Here is a 9437-nt window from a genome sequence, read left to right on the forward strand (position 1 = left end):
GATGTCCCATATGTTCTTAAAACTGGACTGATTCATTTGCTTCCAAAGTTTCATGGCCTTGCAGGTGAAGACCCGCACAAACATTTGAAGGAATTTCATATTGTCTGCTTCACCATGAAACCCCCAGATGTCCAGGAGGATCACATATTTCTGAAGGCTTTTGCTCATTTTCTGGAGGGAGTGGCAAAGGACTGGCTGTATTACCTTGCTCCAAGGTCCATCACGAGCTGGGATGACCTTAAGAGAGTATTCTTAGAAAAAATTTTCCCTGCTTCTAGGACCACAACTATCAGGAAAGATATCTCAGGTATTAGACAACTCAGTGGAGAGAGCCTGTATGAGTACTGGGAGGGATTTAAAAAACTATGTGCCAGTTGCCCTCACCATCAGATTTCGGAGCAGCTTCTTCTCCAATATTTTTATGAAGGACTCAGTAATATGGAGAGAAGTATGATAGATGCTGCCAGTGGTGGAGCCCTTGGAGACATGACTCCTGCTGAAGCCAGAAATTTAATTGAGAAGATGGCTTCCAACTCTCAGCAGTTTAGCGCCAGAAATGATGCCATAGTCATTAGAGGAGTGCATGAGGTAGCTACAAACTCAGCTGCATCATCTAAGACTAAGAAGCTTGAAGGCAAACTGGATGCATTGGTTAACTTGGTAACCCAGCTGGCCTTGAATCAGAAATCTGTACCTGTTGCAAGGGTTTATGGTTTGTGCTCCTCTGCTGACCACCATACAGACCTTTGCCCTTCCATGCAGCAACCTGGAGCAATCGAGCAGCCTGAAGCTTATGCTGCAAATATTTACAATAGACCTCCTCAACCTCAGCAGCAAAATCAACCACAGTAGAACAATTATGACCTCTCCAGCAACAGATACAACCCTGGAAGGAGGAATCACCCTAACCTCAGATGGTCCAGCCCTCAGCAACAACAACAGCAGCCTGCTCCTTCCTTCCAAAATGCCGCTGGCCCAAGCAGACTATACATTCCTCCACCAATCCAACAACAGCAACAACCTCAGAAACAACCAACAGTTGAGGCCCCTCCAAAACCTTCCCTCGAAGAACTTGTGAGGCAAATGACTATGCAGAACATGCAGTTTCAGCAAGAGACCAGAGCCTCCATTCAGAGCTTAACCAATCAGATGGGACAATTGGCTACCCAATTGAATCAACAACAGTCCCAGAATTCTGACAAGTTGCCTTCTCAAGCTGTCCAAAATCCCAAAAATGTCAGTGCCATTTCATTGAGGTCGGGAAAGCAGTGTCAAGGACCTCAACCTGTAGCACCTTCCTCATCTGCAAATGAACCTGCCAAACTTCACTCTACTCCAGAAAAAGGTGATGACAAAAATTTACCTAACAATTTCTGTGCAGGTGAATCTTCTTCCACAGGTAATTCTGATTTGCAGAAGCAGCACATTCCCCCTCTTCCATTCCCTCCAAGAGCAGTTTCCAACCAAAAAATGGAAAAGGCAGAGAAAGAGATCTTGGACACGTTTAGAAAAGTAGAGGTAAACATACCTCTGTTGGATGCAATAAAGCAAATTCCAAGATATGCCAAATTCTTGAAGGAGCTGTGCACTAATAAGCGGAAGCTTAAAGGAAGTGAACGGATTAGCATGGGCAGAAATTTCTCCGCATTGATTGGTAAATCTGTTCCTCAAATCCCTGAAAAATGCAAAGATCCAGGTACATTCAGCATACCTTGTAATATAGGGAATAGTAAGTTTGACAATGCCATGCTAGATTTAGGAGCTTCTGTTAGTGTTATTCCTCTGTCTATTTTTAATTCTCTATCTCTAGGTCCCTTGCAGTCAACTAATGTGGTAATTCATTTAGCTAATAGAAGTGTTGCCTACCCTGTTGGTTTCATAGAAGATGTCTTAGTTAGAGTTGGTGAACTGATTTTCCCTGTTGATTTTTATATTTTGAATATGGAAGATGGATTCTCTCAAGGATCAGTTCCCATCATTCTAGGCAGACCCTTTATGAAAACTGCTAGAACTAAGATAGATGTTTATGCAGGCACACTATCCATGGAGTTTGGTGATATAACTGTTCATTTTAATATTCTGGATGCTATGAAATACCCATCTGAAGATCTTTCTGTATTTCGTGCTGAAATAATTGACCATGTTGTTGATGAATACATGACTGATCTTTATTCTAATTTGCATGCCTCTCACTCTTCATGCATGGAGTCTGAAATTGTACTTGATCATATGTCTGAATTTGATGCTGAGAGTGAATTTGAGAGTGATATTGATTGCATGTCTGGTGGTGTTGTTTTACATCTTGAGATCGATTTTATAGAGTCAGATAGGACTAACCATGTTTCAGGAATTACACATACCTCTGACTTTCTTTATGAGGTAAAGGCTGAGAAACCATCTCCTTCTACCACTGTCCAGCCGACCACACCAGAATTGAAGCCTCTGCCATCAAATTTAAAATACGCTTACTTGGATGATAGCAAGAGTTTTCCAGTGATTATATCTGCCTCCCTTGCTGATGAGCAAGAGGAGAAGTTGTTGTCAGTTCTCAAGAAGCATAAGATGGCTATAGGCTGGACCCTGGCGGACATTCCTGGTATTAGCCCATCCACATGTATGCATCGAATAAATTTAGAGGATGGAGCTAAACCAGTAAGACAGCCACAGAGAAGACTCAACCCGATGATTCTTGATGTAGTGAAGAAGGAGATAATCAAGCTTTTGCAAGCTGAAATCATTTATCCTATCTCCGACAGCCAATGGATGAGTCCCGTCCAGGTAGTCCCGAAGAAGACCGGCCTCACAGTCATAAAAAATAAGAAGGAGGAGCTGATTCCTACTCGGGTGCAGAACAGTTGGAGAGTCTGCATTGACTATAGGAGGCTGAACCAGGTTACCAAAAAGGACCATTTTCCCCTGCCATTCATTGACCAGATGCTTGAACGCCTGGCAGGTAAATCCCACTATTGTTTCCTTGATGGTTTTTCTGGTTATATGCAAATTACCATTGCTCCTGAGGATCAGGAAAAGACCACATTCACCTGCCCCTTCGGCACTTTTGCCTATAGGAGGATGCCTTTCGGCCTGTGCAATGCCCCTGGTACCTTCCAGCGGTGCATGATTAGTATTTTCAGTGATTTTTTAGAAAATTGCATAGAGGTGTTTATGGATGATTTCACTGTATATGGATCCTCTTTTGATGGTTGTTTGAATAGTTTGGAAAAAGTTTTGAATAGATGCATTGAAACTAACCTTGTTCTAAATTTTGAAAAATGTCATTTTATGGTTGAGAAAGGTATAGTTTTAGGCCACATTATTTCTAATAAGGGTATTGAAGTAGATCCTGCAAAAATTTCTGTTATTTCACAATTGCCTTACCCCTCTTGTGTGCGAGAGGTGCGATCTTTTCTTGGTCATGCAGGATTCTACAGGCGCTTTGTAAGGGATTTTAGCAAAGTAGCCCTTCCACTGTCCAACTTGTTGCAAAAGGAGGTGGAGTTTGACTTTAATGACAGATGCAAAGAGGCTTTTGATTGCCTCAAAAGAGCGTTGACTACCACCCCCATCATCCAGGCACCCGATTGGACAGCCCCTTTTGAGCTTATGTGTGATGCATCAAATTATGCATTGGGGGCTGTCCTTGCTCAGAAAATTGATAAATTGCCCAGGGTGATATATTATGCTTCTAGGACTTTAGATGCTGCCCAAGCGAATTATACTACTACTGAGAAAGAGCTTCTAGCCATAGTTTTTGCTCTTGAAAAATTTCGATCTTATTTGCTTGGTACTCGCATTATTGTTTATACTGACCATGCAGCTCTAAAGTACTTGTTGAAGAAGGCTGATTCTAAGCCTAGGTTGATCCGATGGATGCTCTGGCTCCAAGAGTTTGACTTGGAGATCCGTGATAGGAGCGGAGCACAAAATCTAGTTGCTGATAATTTGAGTCGGATCGAACGTGTATCTGATGCAGATTCACCTATTCGGGATGATTTCCCGGATGATCATTTGTATATACTGTATAGTATTTCTGACTCTCTTTCTACTCCCTGGTTTGCTAACATTGTCAATTATTTAGCTGCCTCTGTTTTTCCTCCCTTAGCATCTAAGGCCCAAAAAGATCAAATTAAAAGTGATGCTAAGCATTTTATTTGGGATGACCCCTACTTGTGGAAATTGTGCAGTGATCAGGTAATTAAACGATGCATTCCAGATCATGAGACTGACTCAGTCCTGCATTTCTGTCATTCTTCCGCACTGGGAGGTCATCTAGGTGTTCAAAGGACAACTCGCAAAGTGCTTGATTGTGGTTTTTATTGGCCCACCATCTTTAAAGATGCGTGGAAGATCTGCAGCACTTGTGAGCAGTGTCAGAGAGCAGGAAATACACTTACATGGCGACAACAAATGCCTCAGCAACCTATGCTATTCTGTGAGGTGTTTGATGTTTGGGGTATAGATTTCATGGGCCCTTTTCCTGTCTCTTTTGGTTATGTTTACATTCTCCTTGCAGTTGACTATGTTTCAAAATGGGTGGAAGCCAACCAAGCCCACCAGAACTAATGATGCTAAAGTTGTTGCAGACTTTGTCAAGTCTAATCTGTTTTGCAGGTTTGGAGTACCTAAAGCAATTGTTAGTGATCAAGGAACCCATTTTTGCAATAGGACAATGCATGCCTTGCTTAAAAAGTACGGGGTGGTACACAGGGTCTCCACACCATACCACCCCCAGACCAATGGACAGGCAGAAATTTCTAACCGGGAAATCAAGCAAATTTTAGAGAAGATTGTGCAGCCAAGCAGGAAAGATTGGAGTACCAGGCTTGATGATGCTCTCTGGGCACATCGGACTGCCTACAAAGCACCCATAGCAATGTCTCCTTATCGGGTTGTCTTTGGAAAGGCATGTCATCTTCCAGTGGAAATTAAGCACAAAGCTTACAGGGCAGTGAAGACTTGCAACTTCTCTATGGATCAAGCTGGTGAGGAAAGAAAGTTGCAACTGAGTGAGTTAGATGAAATCCGCCTAGAAGCCTACGAGAATGCCAAGTTCTACAAAGAAAAGACCAAGAAGTTCCACAAACAAGAGCTTCAAGGTCAACGGACATCGACTTAAGCCATTCCTCACGAACCCTTCATTAGTGGACGTAGTGGTGGAAGAGACTTCCTTACTCCACCCTACTCTTCCTCCACCATGACTTAGGGAGTTTTTCTTTTCCTACCTCCTTCTTTGCTTTTATTACACTTGTCCGATTCTCTTTGATGATTTAATTGTTTTTAATCTTTTAATTGTGCTACATTGAGGACAATGTGTTGTTTAAGTATGGGGGGAGTGTTCTTTGGTTTTGCTAGTTTTGTTGGTTTTGTTAATTTGTTAGTTGTGTTAATTTGTTAATGTTGTTAGTTTCGTCGGATTTTTAGTTTAATATTTTGGGTCAATTTTGTGTGCATGTACGACTTTGCATGTTTTTCTTTGAATTATAGGATATGTTCAAGAAATGGGTAATTGTTTTGAAAATAAAAGTTCTTGACATTTTGTGACTTGAAATCCTTGATTCTCCTCTACATGTCATGATAGTTTTGAAAGCTCAATTTGAAAGTGATGAGTTTACCTTTGTGAGAATTTGAGCCATCCATCATCATAATCATTTGGTGTGTTTTGCCCCATTGATTGCTTGCACAATAGCCTTGGCTTGATTCTTGTTGATGCTTCCTAATTCACATGCATATTTGGAAATGATTGAGGCAATTTTGTTCTTATAAGCTTCTAGCCAAATGGACTTACCTTGAATTAATTCCTTTGATAGCCCTTTTGAGCCTTGTTTCCCTTTCCTTGTTTTGAAGCTCACTACAAGCCTTAAATGAAAAACCATGATATCACCATATCTTTAAGGAATTTTGGAGCTTTGGAATTGTTTTGGGAATAAGTGTGGGGGGTTTTTTGTTTCATTGGATAACTTGTTTTGTTGGCTATGGTTCGTGATGTATTTTGGGCCATACTTGATGTACATTGTATATTGGTTAAATGTTGGACATGCTGAATGAAATGTTGTTTCTCAAAGGCTATAGAGTAAAAAAAAAAAAAAAATCGAAAAAAAAAGAAGAAGAAGAAAAGCAATAAAGTTGAGTGAATAAGATTTTAAATGGCACAAGAATGATGAAACTCTTGGTTCTACTCTTTATGTTTAAATTTTATCTTTACTTCTTTTTATTTTCTTATTTTTTTCTTAATATGCACTTATTCCCCATTGCTCCTCTATTCCTTTGGGATTTAGCCACTTATTCCATATTTCTCCATACCTTGTCCTTGGCCCCATTACAACCTTAAAAGACCTTTTGATTCTCATGTGCTTGTGTTTGTGGGTTAATTGTCAATTTTAGAATCTTGCCAAGTTTATGTGGTGTTTGCTTTCATGGGTGCTTTGAGGGTAAATAGTAGCCTAGACACTTGAGAGATAGAGTGTATATCTTGTGAGGCTTTATCCCTTTTCATTCTTGAGCTGATTAACTATTTTGCCATGTTTGGGTTGCTTGGATGATTTTCATGAATGTCTTGAATTTTTGGATCTCCTTATGTTAGATGTTACTCATTCCTTTCATTCCTTGATGTTCATTGAGAAATATGTGAATTTTTTTGTCTGTCTCACTTTGATATCCTTGGATTTTGTTCTTTGTTTCATTTTGCCCAGGAGTGCAAAAGGCTAAGTATGGGGGGTTTTGATTTGCCATCATTTTCTTCTATTTTCTAAACCCTTTTTGCACCATTTTAATTACTGATTGGTCTTAATTGTTGAAATTCTGATACCAATGCCAGATGTCGTACAGGATGTCACGACATCACGCTTCAGAACATGCAGGTTATGTTTGAGTGTGTGAACAGATTAAACAAGTAAATAACACAAGAGAATTGTTAACCCAGTTCGGTGCAACCTCACCTACATCTGGGGGCTACCAAGCCAGGGAGGAAATCCACTAAAATAGTGTTAGTTCAAGGTCTAACAGCCACTGTTTACAACCTTCTCACCTAACCACTACCCGTGCAATCTCTACCTAAGAGCCACTCTTAGATATGAGAACCCCGCTCACTCCCTCTCAATCACACTCCCGTGTTTACAAATAAATCAAAGACACACCAGAGATTTCTCTCTGAACAAAAGAGATCAACTCTACACACTAGAGATCAACTCTACACACTAGAGATCAACTCTACACACTAGAGATCAACTCTACACACTCAGGTCCAACACTTGATGTTAGGGTACCATCAAGGTGGCTCACAAAACACTCAAGTCCCAAAACTCACAAAATAACTCTTCAATCCCGGACTTGGTACAGGACTCGTGCAGCCTCCATGTTTATATAGCAGTGTGCGTATCTGGGCTGCAACTTCTTGTGCTGGATGAGATCTATCATTCTTCTGAAAAAATCTGCACTTAAAGATCTAAAAGATACAGTTTGATCTTTTAGTTTTTATCTTTAATCTTTAATCTTTAATCCCTGAACGAACTCTTGTAATTCGAACTTTAATTTTCTTTTAATTCGTTCCTAAAGATAGATCATCTTATCTCTTGCTAACTGCACAATAATCTGTTAAAGATATAACAGATTTATATGTCCAGTATTTTCGGGCCAGATGTCCTGGACATCGTATCCGACATCGTGGATCCTGCAGCTTCAATGCTTTTAGCAACTCCAGTATTTTCGGGCAGGATGTCCTGGACATTGTATCCGACATCGTGGATCCTGCAGCTTCAATGCTTTTAGCAACTCCAGTATTTTCGGGCAGGATGTCCTGGACATTGTATCCGACATCGTGAATCCTGCAGCTTCAATTCTTCATTTGACATTTCATCTTGCCTTGTGCATTGTGCAGCCCGATCTTATTCTTTGACATAACGTTGGACATCATGTGCAGCAACTCCAGCTTTCCTTCATTGTCTAAGTGCTTATGTTTTAACAAAATCTTAGCCAATCTTTTAAAACTCAGTAGAGCTAAGCACTAACAATTGTCAATTAATCAGGCAATTTTATTATTTGGGCTCATTTAGCTAATTTGATGTTTTTAATCTAATTTCAGGAATTAATGAAACATTGGGCTTAATTCGGATTTTGGTTATGGACTTGAAGAGGGCAAATAAAGCAGCGCTTACCTTAGTTAATTTCTAATTAGGAAATTTCACAATTTTATTTTATGTTGTTCAGTGTTTATTTCGTTTTGGGCTAGAGTATTGTAATAGGGCCCAGTGACTTTGAGTGACTCTTTTTAAATAGCATCCTTGGGATTCGTGCAAGGCATTCTGTTATGCTATTTTCATTATTCAGAGCTTTGGTTTTAGGTTTTCACGTTTTTCTGTTCCCTTGTTACGGTTTTTGTTCTTAATGCAAATTTCCGTTTTCTGCTTCTAATTACGAGTTCATTCTTGCTTCTTCTTCTACTTTCATTTACGTTTCTGTTCATTTACATTTCTGCTTCATGTTTGATTTGCGTTTTCTGTTTGAATCCATGGAAGGCTAGATTTTCTGGTGTTGTTTCCTTTTGAGGACGAAGCCCAACTCTCTTTGAGGTTTCGCTTGTAATGTGGTTTCCTGGAAGTTTTCCCTTCACCAGTTATCCCAATTTCATGAATATTAATCAGTGCACGCTTCGTATTCGATTAATTGCCTCTGAGCCTAACTTGCGTTCATGCTTAATGGACGAAGGGCTAACTGATGTATGTGGTGCCTAATCACGTATTGAAAACCCTAAGTTGATTTTCACTTAGTAAATTGAAATAGGGTTGTATTAAGTGGTTGACTGTTGGGGACGAATTCTCCATAACCCAGGATAAGAGAATGGCTTCTGAATCAGAGGAAACAACCCGTTTTTAATATTAGTAGTTTCGTATTCCAGTTTACTTGTTCTGCTCTTTAATTACCAAACAACCAAACCCCTCCCCCCCAATCGTTACTGTTACCGCAAGTATATTATGAACATTTTGTTTGTCACTGCTCGTTGGGAAACGACCTAGGATCACTTCCTAGTTACTGCATTTTCATGTTTATTTGATTCGGGTACGGCCTCGATCAAGGACACAACAAGGCTCTACATGTGTCAGTGAGATGTATGGACCACGTTGTCGCAAAGGTACTTATCGACAATGGATCGAGTTTAAATGTAATGCCGAAGACCACTTTGGAAATGCTTCCTTTTAGTGCGTCACGTTTAAAACCGAGCTCGATGGTGGTGCGAGCCTTTGAGGGTACTCGGCAGGAAGTGATGGGGGAAATCGACATTCCCATTCAGATAGGCCCCCACACTTGCAACCTGGTGTTTCAAGTAAAGGATATAAATCCCGCCTATAGCTGCCTCTTGGGAAGACCTTGGATTCATGCCCTGGGAGTGGTCCCTTCAACGCTTCACCAGAAATTGAAGTTCGTAGTGGGTGGACTTTTAGTGA

At 40.4% G+C, this 9437-nt stretch overlaps 1 non-coding gene across 1 annotated transcript; it reads right to left on the minus strand.

Moving 5' to 3' along the window:
* Window positions 1-284: 284 nt before the first annotated feature.
* Window positions 285-392, minus strand: LOC113001519 (small nucleolar RNA R71). The gene has a single exon (XR_003266914.1). It is a non-coding gene; the product is annotated as a small nucleolar RNA R71 (small nucleolar RNA).
* Window positions 393-9437: the final 9045 nt, after the last annotated feature.

This window comes from Glycine max, chromosome 4 (assembly GCF_000004515.6).
Source record: "Glycine max cultivar Williams 82 chromosome 4, Glycine_max_v4.0, whole genome shotgun sequence".
NCBI classification, from domain to species: Eukaryota; Viridiplantae; Streptophyta; class Magnoliopsida; order Fabales; family Fabaceae; genus Glycine; species Glycine max.